The following is a 25,053-nucleotide window of genomic DNA, read 5'->3' on the forward strand; positions in this document are numbered from 1 at the left end:
TCCTTGTAACTCGTCCTGGAACTAGATCCGTAAGGCTGTCGTGAGACACCTTTTCTCTTGAGCTGTTGCTCCACCCGGACCGCCTTATGCAACATCTCGGTCAGGTTCGCATAATCTTGCAATTCCATCCGGTCTTGGACATCTCGGTTCAGTCCGCTAAAAAAACGAGCCATGGTCGCATCATCTGGCTCTTCCACATCGGCCTTAAGCATTAGCCTCTCCATTTCCTGGTAATATTCTTCTACGCCTTTGCTGCCTTGTGACAAACGCCTAAGTTTGTGATGTATCTCTCGGTGATAATGGCTTGGAACAAATTGCCTCCGCATCAACTCGGTCATCTTGTCCCAAGTCTCAACAGGCCGTTCTCCATTACGCCTGCGGTTGGTCACTACTTGATCCCACCAGTCTACCGCGTAATCATGAAATTTGGTAGCAGCTAAGTTTACCTTTTTTTTGTTCAGAAAAATTCGGGCACCCAAAGACCATGTCGATATTCTTTTCCCACTCTAAAAAGGCATCTGGATCGTTCTTTCCATAAAATGGGGGAATCCTCAGTTTTAGCCCACCAATATCGATATCATTCCGACCCCTCGCCTGGTCATGATCATTCTGGCCCCGATCCTGATCGAAATCTCGTCGACCACGGTTCTCTCGACCACGTCTTGGCCCGGCTCGGCTTCCTCTGGAAGAATGACCATCCTGGTAGAAAGGGTTTTCTTCAACTCCTTCTTGCCTGGGTTGAGCTCTGCACCTATGAGCTGGTTCATCTTGGCCACTGCGTTCGGCCTCATCAACTCGTTCATATCTCCTCGGCGGCCTCAACTCCAACCATTCCATAGTGGCTTCCTGCACTTCTCCTGACCGAATAGTGGATGGATCGTCGCTAAAAGACATATTATACCTCGAAAAATTAAACAAACTCATTAGTAAAAATCCTCAAAAGTGTTTCACTCGGTGTCCTCACACACTCTTAAAAGCTCTCCGCAGTTCTTATAGAACTAGTTCAAAAAATCGATGTAAGCCCAAACCAATGCGGAAAATCAAGTGTTGGAGAAAGAAGAGAAAGGGATAGATAGAAAAGAGTTCAGATTTTAACCAGATATGATCCATTTTTTTTTCTTTCCTTCTTTTTTTTTTTTTTTTTTTTAAATCTGGATTTTTTTTTGTTTTGATGCAAAAGAAAGATAGAAAAGAATGTGAAAAGTCTAAAGCTGGATAGATATTACCGAATCAAGAGCGTGGCTCTGATACCACTTTACGATCTTCCCAAGGAAATCACGCTCTATTGTTGGCAATAGTCGGATAACCCTTGAGTCCAATGGATCGCGAAGCCAGATGCTAAGGCGCTAATGTTAACTCGAAAATCCTTAGGCCCCAAACTTACAACAAGCAAAGAAACAAGGCGGTGGCAACGCTGGCTGATGGAATTCGCGGAGATGGATGTCAAGGCGTGAGAAACTTGTTTCCGAAAATCCCTGAGCCCCGATCTCGACTTTAAACGCTTCCACGAGACAACTGATGAATGGCTGCGTCAAGTGGGTGAAGAACACTTGATAAACCGAAAGATTTGTTGGCTAAATCCACCAAGAAATCGAAAAAGTTTGCAAGGAACAAAAGAGAAAACTTCTCTAAGGAAAACAGATGTCTGATCAAATGATCATCCACGAGTTTATATAGGGGAGAAAGTAGGCTAAAAGTCATTCTCGGAAATGTAAAAACACTTAAAGACAGAAATAAATAAAGTTGAATAACTCTTTGACTTCTATGTGGACTGACTCTTGAACTCCATAGTCAAAGATGACCCTTAAGCTTCTGGTCCGCAATGACCCTTGACATTCCATTTGAGTTTGGGCCGAAAATGAGATGTAAACCCATTGCCTCGTTAAAACCTTCAACCAGAAAACCCATTGGGACAAAACCGGAAGCAGAAAAAAGAGTACAACAGACTTACACCACGGTCCAAACCTCGGATAGATGTCTCGGCTTGAATTGAAGTTGGGACTGTTTGTGTAAGTTGTTCCTTGTCGATCCGGTCTTGAACCTCCATGTTCCAGATTTCGTTAAGCAGCTTCCGGACAGCTCCCGCAAGCCTCCGTGCCTTAGACCGTGTCATTGGTTCTTCCGGAACAACCAAAGCTTTTTCCGGAACCTCCATTGCTGCCTTTGGTTCCATGATCACATCTCTGCCCAAACCAAGTCACCAGGGCTGAAGATCACCTCTCTCCGCTTTGCATCTGCGGCGAGCTCATACTTGGCGGAAGATTTGACCATATTGTCACAAGCTGCTTGATGTGTCTGCTGAAGATCTTCCACAAAGTCATCTGCTTCACCATGATGAGTTCCACGTCTTGATATTATCACCTACCAAACAACGCAGTAGTTTACCAAGAGAGCGTTTCATCACCTCCGTCTGGGGATGATACGCAGAACTCATGTCGAGACTTTTCCCTAAAAGACGCTACAATGATCTTTAGAAGTGACTAAGGAATCCGAAACAATGGACAGCGGAAACCCATGGAAATGATAAGTCTCTTGAAAGAACAAAATAGCCACACTTACTGCATTTGTCGTCTTCTTACATGGTATAAAATGTGCCATCTTCGAGAAACAATCCACCACCACAAAGATCAAGTCGTGACTTTGCTGTGTACGAGGAAGCCCAAGAACGAAGTCCATACTAACATAAGTCCAAGGCTTAGTCGGAATGGGAAGAGGAAGATAAAGACCTACATCGGATGCCTTGCCCTTTGCATGCTGACAGATGCGACATCGCTCAACAAATCACTCCACGTCTCAACGTAGAGACGACCAAAACTATGACTGCAAGGTCCGATCTCTCCCAACATGTTCGTCATTGTGTAATACACGAATAATTTGAGCATGCAAACTACACTCAGGAACACAAAGCCGTAATCCCTTTAAAAGAAATCCATCATGAATCGTATAATCTGTCAGCTCTGTAAAGATACGACCAAAAAATGGATCAGTCGGGTACAGCTCTGGTAAATATGAAAATCCCTCACCAGCGTATGCATTGTCGAAAGAAGAGAATGTCTGCGACACAAGGCATCAGCAACCTGATTCATCTTGCCGGACTGATGATGAATAGAGAACGTGAACTGCTGAAGGTAAGAAATCCAGGCAGCATGACGCACATAGACCTTTGCCTGGCTATCAAGATGGCGCAGAGCATCATGGTCTGTGAATAAAACAAACTCCCGGTGAATCAAATAATGTCGCCAGTGCTTGATTGTTTGGACGATGGCGTAAAATTCCACATCATAAGTGCTGTATCGCCCGCACGTGCCTGCTAACTTTACACTAAAGAATGCAACGAGCATCCAAGCTGACTCAAAACAACACCAATACCGAGCTTTGACGCGTTGCAATGAAGCTCAATAGTGACAGAGAAATCCGGTAAAACCAAAATGGGAGCAGAAGTCAGCTTCTCCTTGATCAAGTCGAAGGCAACTGCTGCTTCAGGAGTCCACTCAAATTTTTCTTCTCGCATACAGCTCATGATTGATGCCATTATTGAGCTAAAACGGCTTACCAATCGATGGTAGAAGGAAGCCAACCCGTGGAAGCTGCGTACCTCAGTGACCGTGCGGGAAACTGGCCAAGATCGAACAGCCTCGATCTTAGACGTATCAACTGCAAAATCCTTCGCAGAAACAACATATCCCAGAAAGAGGACCTCGGAAAAACCAAACTGAGACTTCTATTTCGCTACAAAAAGGTTTCTTTGCGCAGGACAAGCAAGACATCACAGATATGCTGTAAATGGTCCTCCATATAAGCATTGAAGATGAGTATATCATCAAAGTAGACAACCACATATTTGACAATAAACGGACGCAGAGCCTGATTCATAACACGCATGAATGTACTGGGGTCATTCGACAACCCAAATAGCATGACAAGTCGCTCAAATAAGCCTTCGCGCGTCTTAAATGCTGTCTTCCACTCATCACCAGGACAGATCCACATTTGATGGTACCCGCTTTTTAAATCGATTTAGAGAATACCGTCGCTGATCCGATTTGATCGAGCAAATTGTCCACACGAGGAATCGGGAACCTGTAGCGAACTGTAATCTTGTTGATGGCACGGCTATCAACGTACATACACCAAGTACCGTACTTTTTCAGAATCAACAATGCTGGCACCGCACAGTGGCTAAGACTCTCACGAAAATGACCTTTGCGTAACAATTTCTCCACCTGACGACATAACTCCTCGTGCTCATGAGGACTCATCCTGTAATGTGGACGATTGGGAAGCGTCGCACCTGCCACAAGATCGATATTATGCTGAATGTCGCAAAGTGGTGGAAGCTGGGTAGGGAGCTCGTTAGGAAAGACGTCACCAAAGTCTGCCAAAACGGCATTAAGTGCATAGTTCAAACGAGATGACAAGACTTGCGGCTCCGAGGAAGGAAGCAACACATAAGAGATACCCTCGTTTTGCAATTCAGCTGCGAAATCAGAATAAAAACATAAGAGTGTTGACGTCGGTGGCAAAGGAGTGGAACGAATGCTTATATCGGGTACGCTAGGTGATGGTGGGGCTGGTAAAGAAGCTTCGCGAGACGGAACCAAAAGGATCTGATGGGTTTTCCAGATAAAGCTGTAAGTATTACGCGCACCATCATAAATGGTTTTCCAGTCAAACTCCCATGGACGACCCAATAAGAGGTGGCTGACATCCATTGGAGCAACATCACAGTAGGTTTGATCGCGATAGTACGGACCAATGGAGAATGCCACCAGCGCGTGCTGGGTTATACGGCCACTAACCCCTTTGTGCCGCCAGCCAAGCGTATATGGAGCAGGGTGAGCTTCTCGGGGAATCTCCAATTTATCAGCCGCAAAAGCAGAAATTACACTGCAACAGCTGCCGGAATCGATGATGAATGTGCACACACGATCTTTGATCGTACATGTCGACCTAAAGATGTTGGTGCATAGCCACTGCTCGTCCTGCCGACGAGGTGTGACACAAGTGCGATGAAACACCAACAAACGTCCTGTGTCTCCATGTGTCGGAACAATCCTGGTGTCTTCCAAGTTGTCGTTTTCCTCCTGGGAATCATAAGCTGCGGCATCATCTCCGTTAGCATCGCCGATTACAAGACCCCAACGAGTTTAATGAGTACAGGCTGTCTATATGTGTCTCTCTTCCCAGCATGAATAGCATTGCAGAGCATTGGGATGCAAAGTTTGGTCTTCAGGAGGTGCTGCTGTGTGAGATGACTGAGCGACGCCATCACCACCTTCCTTGGGCGTTGCAGAAGATGCAACATTCGCCTGATCCTGAACTCTGTTCCGAGCAGAAGTAGAGGTCCAATTCGACGAGCGAAGCTGCTGTTCAAAAGACGAAGCTCGCAAGAATGCTTCGCTCATTGAAGTAGGGTTAAACTGCGCCATTGCCAACTGAAGCTGAGGTCGCAATCCCCCAATAAAACGAGACACACGCTGAATCTCGCTATCATGAAGCTCGTTACTAGTTAACAAGACGGAGAAATCCTCGACGTAATCTTCCACGCTGCAACTCCCTTGTAGCAGATTTTGTAACCATGTATACATCATACGGTCATAGTTATGAGGGAGGAATGCTTTTTGTAGGTGTTTCTTGAGCATTTCCCAAGACTGTATTGGCTCTCTTTTCGTACACATTCTCGTAGACTTCAGCTGCTTCCACCATGACGCGGCGTGCTGATAGAGAAAGAACTTCGAATGTATATATCCAAATGAGAATTACAGAGTTTATAGCTTTGTTCACAAGATCGATTACACTCTCATGGCGAATGCAAACAAATCTCCAGATCTCATAACGACCTAGCTCAGACTCATCACGTCTTGAGAATAACAAACAAAGCATAAAAGAAAACAACTCTTTCTCCTCTCTATTTAACAGCTCAATCCTGTAAACGTAAACTCTCCGTCCTTTCCAGAGTCTTCGCTTTACTCTCCTCCTTCAATCTTCGCCACGTCATTGTCCAGCTCAGCAACGACTTCTAACGGATTTAACGACTCCTTTTTATTCCTCCTTGTATAAGTCCTCTTGTAATACTTATCACGTGCCCGCAAAATCTCATCGCTACAAGAGGAACACGTCCGCCATCAGGCACCTGTTTAAAGGTGAGGATTTCCTCCACCGAGACGATCCAGTCGAGTAGATCATCACCACGAATTCCTGATTTGGAATATGGACACGAAAACCTATCTCCCACTTGTTATCTCTGCCATCGCCATGGTTGTCATCACGACAAACTCGATGGTGATATTCATCTTCCTCCACATCATCATCACCATCTTGATTTGCAAACTGATTGTCCACACGATCCCGAACGTTTGCATGAGCTGGCATACGCGCATCCAAACGAGTCAACAACGTCTTGCATATCTCCTGAATAGACGTGTGTATCGTCGCATGAATGTTCTCCTGCATCGCAAGGAGAGCAGAACGAAGTTCTGCCCAACCTCCTGTTGGATTATTATCTTTACCGGCGTTGTTGATGTTCTTCTTCGGACGCATCGTCTCAAACGTCAACAATCTTCAGGAACAGGAACATACCGATTCTGATACCAACTGATAGAGAGGCGGAAGATACGTATACAAAATCACAACAAGAATTTGAAGAAAGCTTGAAACGATCTCGGATTTTGGCTTAGGCGAGTGATCGAAGGCAAAGGAACTAAGAGTACTCCTCTTAGTGCTTGAATGAGCTCTTTAGATAAATGATTCAATGTCAAAAGGTGACGTTTACAAAGCTATTCAACGACTATAAATAATAGGCTAAGGAGATTACGAAAGATCCTAATCCTAATTGAGAAAAGATTTGAGTTTATCTAATCATAAAAAAACAAATCAAATTAAAAAGATGAAATCAATAACTGGACAAACACGTTTAAAACTCGCGACGTGTTTGCATGAAAAGGCCCAATAATCCTACGATGCGCTGCATCAGAAACCGAGACGTTGAACACGATCTCGGAGTATACAACACGGAAAAGAGTGGGCCATGGACAACTTTTTCCACCCAGAATTCTACCCTTAACTCTACTATCTGCTACGATCTAGATCTTAACCCAATAACTTGTCTATTTTTTTTTGTTCTTATAAATTCTTCTGAGAATCGTAATACTAATCCAGTATAGTTCGTAAAATCTTTTCCAAAACACCCTCAATTTTGTTTGTTCTTGTTAAGCAACAAAATACTGTGTATTGCTCAATAGCCCTTCGGTTTTTCCTTTCTTAAAGATTATGCAAAAACCTCTCTATTTTCACTATCTACAATTTTGACGGTTGTAATTTTAGCTAAAATTTTAGTTGTACCCACAATAAAAAAAAGTTACAAAACAAAAATTCAACATACAGCAGCCCTTTTGGCAAATTACCATTTTCATCTAAAACGATATTCTCTCATTTAATGTGTCACGTAAAAAAAATCCAACATAAAGTCAACAACTAATTTCTCAAACGAGACTTAACCACTCCATTGTCAATATGTTCAAAGAAAAAGAAAAAAAATCAAACTTAGGTTTGAAGTTTGACACATCGAAAGGGGTAACTAAATTAAATTCAGAAGCGATGCAAATCTTTTATGATATTATTTTCAATTCTTAGAATTTGTATTTACAATGAAAATACAGATGACTCTGTTTTGTTCTATGCTGTAATTCAATATCTTTAATTTGTAGCAATTTATTTGAATCGGTTATGTTCCAATTTAAGTAATACCTTATGTAGCTAGCCATATGATATATGTTTGAAAGGAGATTCTATACCTTAGTATTCAACATACCCTTAAAGTCTTAGTTAAGCTAGCTAGACTTAAAACGTTCAACTAGAAGAAAAAAAAAAAAGCTAGATAAATAAATTTTTAAGAGCATCTCTAAGGCTAACAGTATATTTGTTGTTGAAATAACACCAAATTTGATATTTTGGTGTTCTACTTTATTTTGCATCTCGAATCACAACACCAAATCTCACAGCTAAAAATATTCTCTATTATTATATTTTAAAATTAAACTTTTTTTATTCTTTTAATAATTTTGATAAATACTATTAAATTTGAACTGTAATTAATTATAAATTAAATATGAGATTACAACTGATAAATTACAATAGTAAAAATATTACACTAATACGTAATTAAAATAGTAAAAATTACACTATAATATCAAAGTCGTGAAAAAAATAATATGAAAATTTTTTAACAGCCATTTAAAAACCCGTTATGGATAGATACAAGTGGAGCTTTTGAGAGCCTGCTTTGCGATGGCATCAACATTCATATTTGCTGAGCAAGGAATAAATTCAAAGGAGATACTATCAAACATTTTTTCCAGAGCTTTTATATCGAAGAGAATTCCTCTCCTTCCTGCTGTTGTTGCTTTCGATTTTAGCAATTAGATCTTTACAGTCAATTTAGAGGTGTAGATCTAAAAAATTCTTGTTTAGTGCTTGTCGTAGTGCATATCGAACAGATAAGGCTTCCGAGATTAGAGATGAATAAACGTGTTCTTCCGATCTGTCCCCTCGATCCAGCTTCGTGATGTACTCCTTCATGAAGATCCATCCTAATCCAGCGAGGTGGGTTTGTTTGATCCATGCCGCATCGGATTGGCATATGACTTTTGAAGGGTGGGGTCGAGATCGTGGTGGTGGTTTGCCTCTGGTCGTGGGAGGAGATCCTGAGGAGCTTGTACTAGTTGCCAGTCACGGGCGTTTGGAGATGGCCTTGGTGATGATTTCCTCGGTGTAATAGTGCGATTCTCAAATACAATGTGGTTCCTTGCTTCCCACAGTGCCCAACAAATCCAAGGGAAGAGTGAGCTTGTAGTGAGACCCACTAGGGGTAGCGTCATCCATGAGGTGGATTCTCAAAGACCAATAGCGAATTCGGTGATGAAGGAAGAATCGATCATGTGGATGAAAGGGGCCAGAGTCCAAACTCTTTTCGTAAAATTTCAATGGAGGAAAAGGTCTTCGGAGGTTTTCGTAGCTCTGCAACGATGACAAAGAGCCACGAGAGTTAAACCTCTAGCTAGGAGATTTGATCCCGTAGGAAGAGCTTTCTTGAGAACTTTCCATAAAAAGACTTGGAGCTTTGATGAGGATTTACCATTCCACACTTCGGTGTTCCAGTTGACTCTTGGTGAGATGTTCTGCCTGTCATCTTGATTTTGTTTCATCTGCATTGTTGAGTGGTATCCTGATTTCGTAGTGTAGATACCATACTTAAGGGGAAGCCAAACGAGGGAGTCTTCTGCACCACAGAGGCTTGGTTTGGTGCTCAGGATGTGTTCCTCATACACAGGTAACACTTCTTTGATTTTTGTCTTTGCACCAATGAATTGTATTTGGGATCATGAGGTCATAGACACAAAGCTCAGTCAAAATCTTGTTTAGGGGGCCAACGAGTTGAAGTGGTTCGACGAGGGAGAGCCATGGTTCCGAAAATATGTTGGTGTTTTTTCCATTCCTAATTGAGATACAACTGTTTGCTTGTAGCAGATTTCTTCCTATCATTATGCTACGCCAACCATGAGAACCTGTTAGAGGGGGGGGGGGAGTCGGAGCTTAGAGGAAGGAAGATTCCTGGAAGTACCGTCCTTTGAAGACACGAGCTAGCAGGCATTGGGGGGGGGGAATGTAGACACGAGCTTTCTACACCGGGAATCTCAGCCCTCTATCTCTCTTTGATGCTGTAAGTTTTTCCAAGCTACCCAACACGTCTTTTTTTTGTCTGGTTTGGAGTCCCACCAGAACCTTATCAGTGCAGATTGGATGCGTTTATAAAGGCTTTGAGGTAGCTTGAAACATGACATTGGGTAAGATGGGATGGCTGTGAGAACTGCTTTAGGCGTGGTCATCTTCCCGGCACTTAAGAGAAACCTTGTGGACCACCCGATGGCTTTTTGGCGAATGCGATCAACAAGCTTGGTAAAGAGGTTCTTCTTCCTGCGTCCGAAGTGACCAGGTAGTCCCAGGTATTTACTTTGCCCTCCTTCTTTATCAATACCAAGTGTGGATATTACCCTTGTGCGGATGTCTTCTGGTGTTCGTCCAGAGAAAGTGTAATGTGGTGTGGTGTGAGGGTTGTCAAGTTTTACCCTAGATGAAATCAATAGCCGCAAGTGCACAGCTGATCGATTGTAGTACTTAGGGATCGAATCCACAGGGAAAGAGGATCTTTTCCTGCAAAAAGCCTTTGAAATCAGTATAAAGTAAGGAAGTTTAGAACCAAACGGTTTTGTGGGGGGTTTTGGTAGTGTGTTTAAAATGTAAAAACGAAATCTTAAAAGAAAAGACGGGAATTAAATGACCTAATAACTAAACTTAACGAAAATGAATAAAAATGAGAAAAACAGATATTCTAATTGCTTAAATGAAAATCTACTAAAAAGGAAAGACAATATTGAACTAAAGCTTGAAATAAAAACGATGTGAATCTATAGGAAAGAAGGCGTTGGGGTTCAGGGAAGTTTTCTCAGGGGTACGAACGATTCAAAACATTGCTAGAGAGTAAAATTGATAAGATCTTAGCTTAAACTTTTCGAACTGGAGTCACGGACGTATGAACACGCCACTGTCGTGATCATAGATAACTATCTCTCTCAACCCTGACCAGTAGGTTTCCACTCTGGCCCTGGAAGAGAAGAGATGCATTATGTTTAAGACTCGTCAGCATTCACAAATCGCCCATAGGTAGGTTTCCACTCCTATGGTTGTTTTGCTCTCCCAAACTAGATCTGACACCGGGTGAACACTTTCGTGTCACCAAGCATCTGGATCAGATTGTAGTTCATGACGCTACTCTCATGCAGTAAAAACGAATTCAGAAGAAAAAGTTCTAAGATTCGGCTCAAAAGCTCATGGAATCCTCATCGAACATATAAATCCCCATCGAAAATCCCTTAATCCCAACAATAAAACTACTCAGACATGATAAACGAAATCAAAAACATAGTATTAATAAGTATAATAGAAACCGAAATTGAAAAAGAAAGAAACAAGGGTTCAAGAGAACAAATCTCTCTCTCCTTAAAACCTAAAGCAAAAACAATAAAAATATGAAGTAATGATAGATGATATCGATTAGGGTTCCTAAAACATGTATTTATAGTGCTCAAGACATCTCTGGACGTCACTTAGGGTTTCTCCAAATGAGGGAATCATTGTGGGCTTCAGAAATGTGCTTTTGGGCTCGGAGTTGGCTTGCCGTGGTCGGGAGGGCTGTGACCACGGGGAATGGATGGTTGGCCGCGGTCGGGATGCTTCTGACCGCGGGAAATGGCCTGTTGGTCGTGGGTGGAGTTGCTTGCTGGCTGGTTTACGGGACATCTTGCTCTTCGCGTATCTTTTGATTGAACCGTTGGATTGCCAAGCTGTAAAGTGTGCTGGAAAGCTGATACTTCCATCTTTAAGGTCTCCAAATTTGAGCTGGATCAGACGGTGAGAAGACCTTCAATCAGGGGTGAACTTCTGACGGTTTAACTCTGAGCTGAAATCTGGTTTTCTATCCATTTTGTTAAGCTTTTCCCTAAGTTACCTGAAAAGAGTCTTAGAACTACAAATACTAGAAAAACGTAATAAAAGTACTTAAAAGCAATTAAAAACATAGAAAAGTATTTCAAAACGATCCATAAAAGTGGTCAAAATACGGTGTTATCAACTCCCCTAGACTGGTTAAGTGAAAACAAAAATAGGAAATGCACAAATCTCATAGACATGAACTCCTAAACTAGGACCAAAGATAGTGCATCAATCCACAACTTAGTCTAGAAAATTCTCACTAATGCACAAGAGATACTAGTCCACTTTTTCCGTCATGCAAAACTTAAACAATCTAAATCTTGATTCCAGTCAACTAGCTCTCTACATTCATTAAGTTCAATAGTGAGTTCTCATTAAAGACATCATCCAGGGTAGACGGCGTTTGGCATTAAAGGGCTATTTAAGTGGTGGAGTTTAAGTGTTTCGGGTTACCTGAAGATCTGGAGGATGCTAGATAATATGCAAAACCGCAAGAGAGATAAGGACCTGTTGATGACCGCAATTTTCAGTCACTTCTTATTTCCAAATGTTGTTGCATAATCCTTCCTCCTTTGTTGTAAACAGCTATTCCCCCAGACTTAGATTCTTTCCGGGAATCAGAAAACAATCTCCAAAACTCCATAAAATTGAACTCCAGTTGCCTTGGGACTTAAAATTCGACCTCTCTAGACTCTCTAAGGCTTTTATCTCCTTTCTTTTCTTATTTTCAGATTTTTTTTTTATTTTGGAAAGGAAATGCCTTTTAAAGAGAGAAAGACTAGAGGACGAGATTGTACCAAAATTTGAGATTTTTCTAAGGCAAACTGAGCTTCCTCTTGTGTTGAATCCTTCCGGGAATTTTTACGGCAAATCGCAGGTCTCTGTCCTTAGTGACTGAAAACTGCGTCGTTCCTCTTTCTCTCCAACGTTTTTGCACTTATCTGCATATAAGACAATAGAAAACAAGAGTGCATGTGCTTTGAAAGAGGATTGGTTAAGGTGGGGAACTAGCTAAAGATGAACTAGCCATTCAGGATCAACAGAGAGTGGTAAAAGGATTAAGGAGTCCTGAATGTATGATTCGTTTCCCTGGTCTAATGCTTCAATGAGAAAATTAAGTCCAAATTAAGTCTAAATAAATCAGAGCTAGTGTATCCCTTCATCTAAATCGAAATCATTCAAATTCCTCTAGGGTACTTCGTTTCAAATGTGCTTAGCTACCGCCTAGTCTAGTCCTAAATCATGAATGAGCATGTCACTAGGAACAGTCTAAAAGCGCACAGTCAACTATCATTGATTCATGTTCACCATTCCCTTTAAAACGTATTTTGTTTTGAAAACCGATTTTGAAAAACTTTAAGGAAAATGCAAAAAGTGTAGATAATGCAAGACTCATGAAAGAAAAGTGGTTAGAAAGGGATGAAATCCTCCCCCAGACTTCAATCACACTGTCCTCAGTGTGAAACAAGTCGAGATTGGATGAGAAAAATGCATAGATAATCGAATTGGTAAGGACAAAGAGAACTTACCTGGATCCGGGATGCTGGTGGAGATGAACCGGTTTCATTCGAAGGGGTTTGGGAAGGTGATAGGTGGTGATGAAGGTGGTGGAGGGTGATGAATGAGGTGGACTGGGGATTGGTGAGGTGAAATGAGGTGAAGTGGGTGGTTTGGGGTCGGGTTTGATCTCAACGACCAATTGCCGCGGTCAGGAGTCACGCGACCGCGGCAAACAGGTGCTTGGCCGCGGTCAGAATCACGCGACCGCGGTCGATGGTACGTTTCCCGCGGTCAGAACGTCTGCGACCGCGAGGGCTTATTTCGCGGCCTCTTCCTACTTCTCTTTGGTTCCTGCTGGGCTGAGCAGTCAGGTACCATCCTTCTTTTTGGTTTTTTCGGGTTTTTTGATTTTTTTGGATTTTTTGTTTTATAAGAAACACCTGAAACTAAGAAAAATAAAAAGATCAAAAGAAAAGAAAGAAAAATCATAAAGAAAACAATACCTAAATGGGTTGCCTCCCATTAAGCGCTTTTTGTTTTAAGTCGTTTAGCTCGACTTTTGGTGTTGGACGTGACTTATTCCAATGAAGAAGACCTTGTCCTGAGACAAGTCTTTTTTCGACATCTCCTTGTTTTGCCTAGCAGGTTCTTCGTCACTCCAAAATTCTTCTTCAAACCCTTCTGCTGCAGAACTTTTTCCTGCTTTGCTGTTGTATGGGACAGCTTCTGTGAAGACATCTTTGTCGATATTAGCAAATGAAATCCTCCGGTTTGGCCAGTCCATTATAGCTCCGGAAGTTGCTAGAAAAGACCATCCGAGAATCACTGGATATGTTGCATCTCTCGTTTCGACAATGTAGAAGTCGACATGCACTATGCAATCTCCTATTCTCAAAGGAATTTCATGAGCTATTCCTTGAGGTGTTGCATTGGAATTATCAGCTAGACTAATCTTTGCTCTAGTCCTGCGCAGGTGTCTAATACCAAGTCTCAAAGCAATTGCCTTGGACATCATGTTAAGACAAGCTCCAGAATCACATAGCACGTTTTTAAACATTTCTCCTCTAATAGAACAAGAGATAAGAAACTGACCTACACCATCGATTTTGTGAAGTGTTCGAACAGGTTTACCTTTTCTTGCATGATTGAACAAGTCTTCTATCTCAGGGATTGATTCTTTGCTCTCACAGAAGTAGTGGCCTATCATAAAGTCCTTGCAAGCTCTGGCAAACGTGATTCTTTCAGGCAAATTTCAAACCACATCATTGAATTCGTCGAGCTTTTCCTTGCTGATTTTGTTGGTGTAGTGGCTGCAGTCTTCCGGTCTTTGGAGGTGGATTGAATAAACAGCAGCATCAGGTGATGTTCTGGGAAAGGTCAGACGTCTGACCCTTCCAAAATAGGTTCTGTTATCCTCCTTTGTCTCCTTGCTGTACCTAAAGGAAACTTGCAAACAACCAAGATGCCATATATCATCGAAACCTGTGTAAAGAGGGATCGATTTCACAAACTTGTTGAATTCAATGAGCCTTTCTCTGGAGATTGGTGCTCCTAATTCCACCATTTTGTCTGGATTCCCTCCTTCTATGAACAGACGATAGTCTTCATCTTCGAGGTAGTGCCCTTCATATTCATCCTCATATGCTAAAACTATGTTGCAAGGGAGTACCTCATTTTCTTCTTGAGATGTTTTGGAGCTGATAGCATACACTGTTTGCTCATGAAGAGGGGCTTTGACCATCCCAGCAGATGTATCAAATAAGCATTGACCTGTAGGAATTGAAAATGGCTGAAAGGTATCTGACGGAGCATTTGACGCGGGTAGAGGCTTCATGACCGCGGGTGGGGAGGGTTTTGCCGCGGTCAGGAGGCTCACGACTGCGGCTGGAAGCTTGTTGGCCGCGGTCACAAGAGTTCTGACCGCGGGAAGGAGGCTCCGAGTTGTTTCCTCCGTTTTGTCTGCTCCTTTGCCATCTGAACTGATTTCTGCACCTTCTAACTCTGTTTCCTCCTCTTTTATGCTAAGATCTTCGATGAGAAGCGTCAAACCATTCACGTCCTTGCATAAGCTTTTCGACCTTCTCTTCGATTTCATCGAGAGCATAGACTACTTTGTCCACGGTTGAGTTTATTTCCTCTGCTTTGTCTTGAACCTTGTGTACTCCATCCCAAATCTCTTCCACATAGGAATAGGTTTGGTTGTTATGGTCGTTAATAGTCTTTTCTGCTTCATCAAGTTTAACCTCTAAGGTGTGGATGTTCCCACTGGCTTTGCGAATGCGAACTTCGTTTTCTCCAACTCGTCCTTCGACTGCTTCTATCCTCGCCTTAATGGTTTCAGCACCCTTGTTTAGTTGAGTTTCGATGGTCTTGACTTGAGCTGAAAGATCTTCAAGCTTTCTGTTAAAGCGCATTGACAAATCTTCAATTTTCTCGTGGATTGTGGATCTAGATCTTGCTTGAACGTCGAGTAGGTGCAAGACCGCCACTTATAGTGTTTTCAATCGGTGAATGAGTTGGACGTTTTCATCTTGGTGAGGCAAACGACGGGCAGGTTGTTCAGGGTTGGCCATTGGAGATGCGCAGGGCTCCTTCTGGAACGTTCTGTAGTCTTCGCTTTGAGTTTATTCGTAGAGATCTCGCAGATACTGCTTTTTTCTGCGTCTGGTGGCTTGAGGAGTGTTATAGAAACCTTCCTCATAGTGTATATTTTGATTTATAGGATCCATATCTTCTGAAATGGAAACAAAATAACCGAAAAATGGAAAGTTGCAGAAAAGGGGGTTCTATAGTCGATTTACCAACCTTTCTCGGGGTTTTGCGGAAAAGAAAACGCGTGCCTTCCCCGGCAACGGCGCCAAAAATTGATGTGGTGTGGTGTGAGGGTTGTCAAGTTTTACCCTAGATGAAATCAATAGCCGCAAGTGCACAGCTGATCGATTGTAGTACTTAGGGATCGAATCCACAGGGAAGGAGGATCTTTTCCTGCAAAAAGCCTTTGAAATAAGTATAAAGTAAGGAAGTCTAGAACCAAACGGTTTTGTGGGGGTTTTGGTAGTGTGTTTAAAATGTAAAAACAAAATCTTAAAAGAAAATACGGGAATTAAATGACCTAATAACTAAACTTCACGAAAATGAATAAAAATGAGAAAAACGGATATTCTAATTGCTTAAATGATAAAAGACAATATTGAACTAAAGCTTGAAATAAAAACGGTGTGAATCTATAGGAAAGAAGGCGTTGGGGTTCAGGGAAGTTTTCTCAGGGGTACGAACGATTCAAAACATTGCTAGAGAGTAAAATTGATAAGATCTTAGCTTAAACTTTTCGAACTGGAGTCACGGACGTATGAATACGCCACTGTCGTGATCATAGACAACTATCGCTCTCAACCCTGACCAGTAGGTTTCCACTCCGGCCCTGGAAGAGAAGAGATGCATTATGTTTAAGACTCCTCAGCATTCACAAATCGCCCATAGGTAGGTTTCCACTCCTATGGTTGTTTTGCTCTCCCAAACTAGATCTGACACCGGGTGAACACTTTCGTGTCACCAAGCATCTGGATCAGATTGTAGTTCATGACGCTACTCTCATGCAGTAAAAACGAATTCAGAAGAAAAAGTTCTAAGATTCGGCTCAAAAGCTCATGGAATCCTCATCGAACATATAAATCCCCATCGAAAATCCCTTAATCCCAACAATAACACTACTCAGACATGATAAACGAAATCAAAAACATAGTATTAATAAGTATAATAGAAACCGAAATTGAAAAAGAAAGAAACAAGGGTTCAAGAGAAAAAATCTCTCTCTCCTTAAAACCTAAAGCAAAAACAATAAAAATATGAAGTAATGATAGATGATATCGATTAGGGTTCCTAAAACATGTATTTATAGTGCTCAAGACATCTCTGGACGTCACTTAGGGTTTCTCCAAATGAGGGAATCATTGTGGGCTTCAGAAATGGGCTTTTGGGCTCGGAGTTGGCTTGCCGCGGTCGGGAGGGCTGTGACCGCGGGGAATGGATGGTTGGCCGCGGTCGGGATGCTTCTGACCGCGGGAAATGGCCTGTTGGCCGTGGGTGGAGTTGCTTGCTGGCTGGTTTACGGGACATCTTGCTCTTCGCGTATCTTTTGATTGAACCGTTGGATTGCCAAGCTGTAAAGTGTGCTGGAAAGCTGATACTTCCATCTTTAAGGTCTCCAAATTTGAGCTGGATCAGACGGTGAGAAGGCCTTCAATCAGGGGTGAACTTCTGACGGTTTGACTCTGAGCTGAAATCTGGTTTTCTATCCATTTTGTTAAGCTTTTCCCTAAGTTACCTGAAAAGAATCTTGGAACTACAAATACTAGAAAAACGTAATAAAAGTACTTAAAAGCAATTAAAAACATAGAAAAAGTATTTCAAAACGATCCATAAAAGTGGTCAAAATACGGTGTTATTAAAGTGATTGATGTTTTTTAAGTATGCTTTGTAGAGTAGCGCATGCTTTTTGAGATGTTTTGCAGAAAACATGGTATCATCTGCAAAGAGGAGATAGTTTTAGTGGACTGTGTTTTGCAATCCTGATACCTGAGAGCAGCCATTTGTCTTGTGCCTTTCTGCATAATTCCGAAAGAACTTCACCGCAGAGTATAAAGATGTAAGGTGAAAGGAGATCTCCTTGTCGTATTCCTCTTTGTGGGACTACCAGACCTTGTGCTGAGTCATTGATGAGGTAAGAATAGGAGACTGTGGTTATGCCTTGCATAATACAATTAATCCATATACTGTGAAACCCAAATTGATACAGTGCAACATGGATGAAGGGCCATTCCAGGCGGTTATAAGCTTTGCTCATGTCAGTTTTATCGGCCATGGAGCAATGTTTTATGGCTTTTGATCGTTTTAGGAAATGTAGGTTCTCGTGGGTGATCATTACATTGTCCGTGATGGCTTAGCCAGGAATGAATGCAAATTGCGAGTCTGAGATGATGTCCTGCAGTACCGGTTGAAGGCATCTGGTGAGGATCTTCGAGTATATCTTGTAGTATACGTTGCAGAGTGCTATAGGTCTATAATCCGATGCCTTTTTTGGTCCAGTGATTTTTGGGATTAATCTGATATATGTGTGATTGATTGTTTCAGGTAGTTTCTCTGAAGAGAAGAATCCTTGGATTTTTGTGACAATAGCATCGCCAATGGAGGTCTAGTTGGCTCAGAAGAAAGAGGCTGAGAATCCATCCGGCCCTGATGCTTTGTCAGGGTGGATGGAGAAGAGAACATCCTTGATCTCTTTTGCAGATGGCAGGGTAGTCAGAGAGTTATTGGCATCGTCAGAGATGCGGGTGGTGCAACTGTGCTCGTGCAGTCGGAGAAGTCAGAGGTGAAGAGCTGTTGAAAGTAATTACTTACTACAGAGGTGATTTCGGATTCTTCGAAGACTGCTATGCCATCATCTTTTTCTGTTACAGAGAATTTGTTTTGGGCTTTACGGTTTTTGTCACAACATGGAAGAAGCCAGTGTTTTTGTCTCCTAAGGTCAGCCACATGGATCGACTTCGCTGTTTCCAGTAAGCTTCTTCTTCTTTGTATGCCTTTTTGAGATCATTATTGAATTCCATGATCAGATCCTCACTTGGGCTTTGATTTGTCATTTCTTTGTCCAGCTTCTCCTTATTTATCTCAATTGCTCTATGGTTGTTGAGGTGATGTTCCCTATTCCATTTGGAGATTGCCTTTCGACATGCTGATAGTCTTTGCTCGACCGTGTGATTCGGATTAGAATTCCATGTTTTAGAAATGAGCTCTCTGATGACAGGGTTGTTACTTATGCGACAATCATATCTATAAAGCCTTTTCTTTTTTCCTTTAGGGGACTCAAGATAGAAGATGAGAGGCCTGTGATCAGAAATTTCATATCTGAGATAGTGGCATCTTCAAGCAAGGAACATATCTGCCCATAGGCTGTTGGATAATGCCCTGTCAAGGCGGCAATAAACCAGATGGTCATTTCGTCTTCCACACCAAGATAAAGAATTGCCGTGGTGCAGAAGGTCGAAGAGATCACAGCGTGAGAGGGATGCCCTGAAGTAGCAGAAGGAGCCTTCAGCTCTCTCGGGTCCTCCCAGTTTTTCCGAGTTGTCAATTATATCATTAAAGTCTCCAGTCAGGAACCATGGGAGCTCACGATTGATCGCAGTTTCAGATAGAGATTCCCATATTGCAGAGTGCTTTGATTGGTCTGGCTCTCCATAGACAAAGATTGCAATGAAACTCTTATTTTTGTGTGTGATGACTGTATCTATAAAATTGTTGCAGGATGAGATGACTTCGAGATGGATGTTATTATTCCAAAAAAGGGCTAGGCCTCCTCCACCAGGACTATTTGGGGGCACAAGATGATAAGAGGTAAAGTTCATCCATTCCAACTTTTTCAATACAACATCATCAGAGTTTTTTGATTCCATAAGAAAAGTGATGTCAGGGAGAGTTTTCTTTTGAATCTCCTTTAGGCGCTGGATTGTTGTGGGATTCCCCAAAACCACAACAATTTTAGCTAGCTATCTTTAAGGAATTGAAGGATGCGGATGGTGAAAATCCTCTGAAGTGGTTTTGGAGATGGCTGGAATGATGTGAGCTCGTGGGGGATCTCTGCTTGTGGATGATGTCCCTCCATTCAGTCGGTTTGGTCTGTAGTTTGAGTGTCCAGCAGAGATTCTTCTTGGGGGTCCTGGTTTAATGGTTGGTGGCGGGTTCGGTGATTAGAATTTGATTCCTTTTCCTTGTCTTTGGCGGATCTTTGGTGAGCTCTGCTTTGATTGAGCTAAAATTCTCTCTGAACTCGCCCCTATTTTCATTTGTGGGCTGTCCGCAGGCACTTTTTTAAGCGGATGTCGTCCTCTTTTCCTTTTGGCAGGTGCTTCCGGTGGTGGGAGTTTGGGTAAAACAGATTCATTAGAGATGACTGTCGATTGGAGCTCTTAATTTAGGGTGATTGCGACACGTTTTGAGGAGGCCGTAAGTATAGCTGTAGCTGTTTCTTCCATCATACCTTGTCTTTCTCCATCGATGACTCTTTGCCTCCGAGCGGCACTTTCCACAGGATCAGGGCAGTTAACATATCTGATGGCCACATCTTGGAGTTCTTCCATTATAGTTTCTCTAGTGATTTGATTTTGCTCGCATGTAGGAGGAGGCTGCAGGAATGAGAAGACCTCTTTCTCGAGGTTTCGACCAAGAATTGGGTCTCGGAGACAAGACTTGGTCGAGGATTCAACACTCTTATGCTATTCCATTGATTTCGCACATCATATCCTAGACAAGACCTCATGTGGTAGTCTATAGAGTGGTTTTCGGAGATGTGGTGGGAGCGATCCTTCTGAGTGTGATGTGGTTCATGGTGAGGGGTGGTGATTTCCTCACGTCGTGGGAGGGTAGGTGCTCGAGTTTGTCCGGGTAAGGTTTTTCTGCTGTCAGATGTATTTTCTTTTTTGTATCGTTTGTCTGTACTGTTGACTTGCTGGGATGGTCTTGGACTAAAGGGATTTCCATGTCTGTCTGTCCTGAGGCTAAAGACAATTTGTTGTTTTGCAGAATCGTTAACATGATTTGCAGTAAGTGAGTGACGGCGAGAGGGAGTCGGGTCAGGCTTTGCATTGGTTGTTGTCGCATTATGAGTAAGGTTGGAGTGACGAGCGTAGAGACTGCAGTCCTTTTTTGTGGGTAAGGCTAAAGCATCACTTGCAGTAGGGCTCTAGACGCTCGTATTCCAGTCTAACGATAGCCTCCTCTCCATTGGGAAAGTCTATGACTGTCTCCATTGTTAGTGGTTTCAGGGTGTTGATAGAGACTCAAACTCTGGCTGTTGTCTTTGTGAGCTCCAAATCTTCAAAGGTACCCACTGCGTTGTAAATGTCTTCAATAATTTTGATTTTTCAATAGTGAAGAGGGATGCATTTGAGCTGGATCCAGAAAGGGATCTGAGAGGGGAAGTTGTTCGAGATGATGTTCCCAACACTTAAGGATTATCATCCACTTCACGTGTTGGTAAGGCTTGTTGCAGAGGACTTTATGAAGATCATCCTCGTGTTCAAAGCAAAGTTGGAAGCAGGAGGATCCGAGATCGGCTCCTTTGATTTTGCCCTTGAGTTCCCGTCTTCTAGAGAGACTGTTGATGAAGGGCCAGATGCGTTGAAAGTCTGGATTGGTAAGTCTGCCAATCAGTGTCAGATTTTTTCCCGGATTAAGTCAGATGTGTCGATTTCAGGAGCCTTGATGCGTTTTCTTGGTGGAGATTCTCTGGAGTAATGGGTCAGCTTCCCCTTTCTTTTGTCTGTGTAGGGAGTTCTTCTTCTGTTCATGACTGGGAGAGGGTTGAGATGATGAGTTAGTCGATGCAGCAGCACAGATTCGGATAGTGAGATGATGGTGAGGAGCCTTGTTTGGAGAGAGCTAGCGTCGGCAGAGCTGTTGAGCTTATGAAGGAGTCCTCTAGTGCAGAACAGAAGAGATAAAGGTAATAGGAGTACGAGATAGCGTCAGAGACATAGCGCAGATGGGGCGAAGATAGTGCCTTCAAGGGAGAAGGCTGTCGACCTTGATGCAGAGCGGTTGCTGGCGGACCCTCCGACCGATATCGGGGGTGGGAACCTGGTGAAAAGGCAATCGGAGCGGTTTTATTAGGAAAAAAACCAAGTAGATATCTGTTACTATCTATAGAAACCAGTTAGATAGAACTACCTAGTACTTCGTGTTTGGGATAAAACATTCCAACCGTTACGGCTGCACATATACAATATGAGATTAAAATAGTGAAAATTAATATACTCGGATTACAAGTGTTCAATTAATACATTTCAGTGTTTAATTTAACTTTAATATGTATTTTGAATCTTTATTAAGTTTCTTATTCAATTAAATATTTTGTGTAATATTTTAGTTACAATTAAATTTTGATATTATTAAAACTGAAAAAAAAAATTAATCTCTGGTATAGTTATTTTTTAGATCCAACACGTATTTCATTTCATTCTACTATTAAATAAAAAAAAATTTGATTTCATGAATACTATTCGTAAAACACAACAAAAAAGCAAGGAAAATTACCTCAAATAACTTAGAAAACTAGTAACTTTACTAAACTAACACCAAGGTGAGCTGTCTTTACTCGACTAACTTAACATTTTTGGTCAAACTCTTTTATACCCTTTTCTTTTTGTTTTATTACTGATAATACCATTATTTATTTTAATTAATTTAATTCATCAAACTAATGAATTAAAATATAATTAAGAAAAAAAAAAACGGAAACGTTTTCTTAGCGTCTCTTTCTTTCTTCTCTCGGTTTCTAGAAATTAGGGCTTTTGCGAGCTACGGCGACAGCGAGGATCTCCGGTGGAATCGGTCGTGTTTCTTCGGTATAGGAAGATTCCTGGCGGCGTAGAAGGCTTCGTCAGTGGTGTTTGGTCGAAACGAAGGCGAAAACCTGCGGAGACTCTTTGTTTTCTCGGTGAGTAGATGATGTTTTTTGGCGGCGAAGGTAAATCAACAACCTCAATCGTTTTCTGGGTTGTTTTCATCGTTTTCGAGTTGTTTTTTGGGAGATGACGGTGGTGGTATGCTCTGCTCGATGGCGGTGGAGATGTTTCTCGTCAGAGATCTACGACGGTTTCTCCGAGGTCTAGAGAAGTCGCTTGCTTTCGCCGGCTTGGTGGGTTGTGCCGTTTGTCAGAGGAGGTTGCAGCGGTGGTTGATTTTCCTCTCAGCGTTGTTTTCGTTTTTCTCCGTCCGTTTCTTCACGTTTTGAAGTGTAAAAATCATAACTAGCTCTGGTATCGTGATGTCTCTCTCTCATTCTTTTTCTCTTTTGCTATTAGGTTTTTTTGTTTTGTATTTACACGTTCTGATTTGTTACATGAGTGCATCCATTGATTAGTATTGATGTTGAGAGTGGTTATAATTTCTATGTGAATGATTAGAGAATTATCCATGTTGATTTTGACTTGTGAACAATATCCTTGTAACCATAGAAATTTATTTACCATGATCATTTTGTATGCTTCGTGTCAAAGTCAGCCAAATTCAAGTGGTTGGTTTCTGAATCTCAGCCGTTTTTTAATGTTTGCTATAGATACTGCTACAACTTTCTGAAAGCAGGAACAAGATTGCCAAAATCGATTGCAGGACCCGGTGTTCCTCTCCCACCTGAACAAGACACTTCGCTTAGCCCAAACTACCAGCTCGTTATTTCAAAGAAGACAGCTACAATAGAACCTGCAGAAACAGAGGATGATGCAGAAATGACACAGTCGTCTCAGATTCTCAGGAACAACAAACTAAGCTAAACTCCTCAAAGAGTCTCTTTCCCTCTCTCTAGATGACCCAAATAAGAAAATGTAAGAGAACAAAATATTAATGACCATGGTTAGTTTTTATAGCCTATATATGGGTAGAGGAAAAATCTTTTGATGTAATATGCCTCAGCTATTCCAACACTTGATACTCCAATTGTTTTGTAATTTTTTTTTTAGATCAACAATGCGCTATATGTATTATTTCATTATAAGATGTGTATCCTCGTCATTTTTTGACATAATTAAATTGTTTAAATAATTAAGGTGTTTTGTTTACTACTTAATCGACTCAAAAGAATATCTCTGTAATAATTAAGAGTAATTTGATCAATTGAAACAAAAATATCAACAGGCCTAAGGCAAATTATCTTATTGGTATCAAAGAGGCACAACACTGTGAAAGAGATTCAGGTTTGTGATCGCGATAAAGGATGGAAAGATGAGTTTTGGGCTGTGTATCCATCGTTTCTCTCAATTCCTCTTCTGCATTTAAATTTCAAGTACCATTTTCAAATATCAGCCATATATATTGATGAAGGTGTGAGCCTTCGAAATATGCAAGTAATGTATAAGACTGATAATGAAAGACTGATAATAAACACACCAACACAGAGGAAGAAGAACGAAAACCAGATTTGCGATGAAACCAAGAAGAAGATGAAGGTCAAAATTGTCATTTCGCCATACAACGTAACTCTGCCATTGAAACACCATTCAAGTCTACCACAACAAGAATTCGATCATAACTAATGAACACCCACCAATCGAATCTAACAGCTATTTAAAGCTGTTTAATCAGTTTTTTTCTGTTTATTTTAATGTTTACATAATTAACGTCATAACAATAGATTTTAGGGTTGATATAACATCATATTAACCATTAAATCACAATTAGCAAGCGTCAGATTTATTAAATCTGTCATTTCAAATCTGTCACCTCAGGATAGGTTACTCTAGTAAATTATAACTCTGTTGTAAGGGCAGGTAAATACATCTATCGTAATAACTTTCCAACGCCAAATCTACAATCACGTTCAAATAAGTCTGGCATGTCGTTTTTATAAATCTGTCACCATTAAAGTGCTACTTCAGTAATTATAAAGATGCGAACAACTCTGTCAATACAAGTCAATAACTCTGTCGTAAGCTCGTAACTCTGTTATATCGTAAAATGTCGTAAAGTAAGTCTATCGCCTCGTATAAGTTAGTCTAGTAATTTTATTTCCTTCTGTAATTTTGATGCCAAGCAAAAATAAATATATCATGATACATTAAATCTGTCATCACTTTCCGACAAATCTACCAAGAAAAGTCTACCAAAATAAAGCTGCCAAATAAATCTATCAAATCAGTTCAAATCTGTTACCATAGTAAATAAATCTAACTAAATAAGCATGCCGTGGAAAAGTCTGCCAAATAAGTCTGTCACACAAAATAACTCTGGCACTATATTCACCTATAACTCTGTCGTCCATGATTAACTCTGTCGCACCAACAAATCTGTCATCATTAGCCCGACAGATTTGTATTTTCACATAAACAACTCTACCGTGGCACAAATCATAATTAAACGCTGGGCGAATCGTAAATAAATTGAAGTTTTGCTGACGTGGCAGCAAAATAGTAATGGCATTTTCGTTATTTTGTTTTTCCTAACAAACGACTTTAG

General features: G+C 41.4%; 2 long non-coding RNA genes across 4 annotated transcripts; both read left to right on the plus strand.

Moving 5' to 3' along the window:
* The first annotated feature begins 8,290 nt into the window (after positions 1-8,290).
* On the plus strand, positions 8,291-9,579 carry LOC112081874. Of its 2 annotated transcripts, none has more exons than XR_002896771.1 (3): positions 8,291-9,166; positions 9,241-9,328; positions 9,523-9,579. It is a non-coding gene; the product is annotated as an uncharacterized LOC112081874 (long non-coding RNA). The 2 variants fall into 2 exon arrangements; XR_002896770.1 differs by having other exon boundaries at positions 9,526-9,573.
* Positions 9,580-17,414: 7,835 nt separating this feature from the next.
* On the plus strand, positions 17,415-21,962 carry LOC112081873. Of its 2 annotated transcripts, XR_002896769.1 has the most exons (10): positions 17,415-17,767; positions 17,951-18,053; positions 18,178-18,602; positions 18,905-19,271; positions 19,351-19,440; positions 19,545-19,834; positions 19,949-20,487; positions 20,626-20,754; positions 20,859-21,238; positions 21,373-21,962. It is a non-coding gene; the product is annotated as an uncharacterized LOC112081873 (long non-coding RNA). The 2 variants fall into 2 exon arrangements; XR_002896768.1 differs by having other exon boundaries at positions 17,415-18,053.
* The last annotated feature ends 3,091 nt before the right edge of the window (positions 21,963-25,053 follow it).

The sequence above is a fragment of the Eutrema salsugineum genome, unplaced genomic scaffold (genome assembly GCF_000478725.1).
Source record: "Eutrema salsugineum unplaced genomic scaffold, Eutsalg1_0 scaffold_1, whole genome shotgun sequence".
Classification (NCBI taxonomy): domain Eukaryota; kingdom Viridiplantae; phylum Streptophyta; class Magnoliopsida; order Brassicales; family Brassicaceae; genus Eutrema; species Eutrema salsugineum.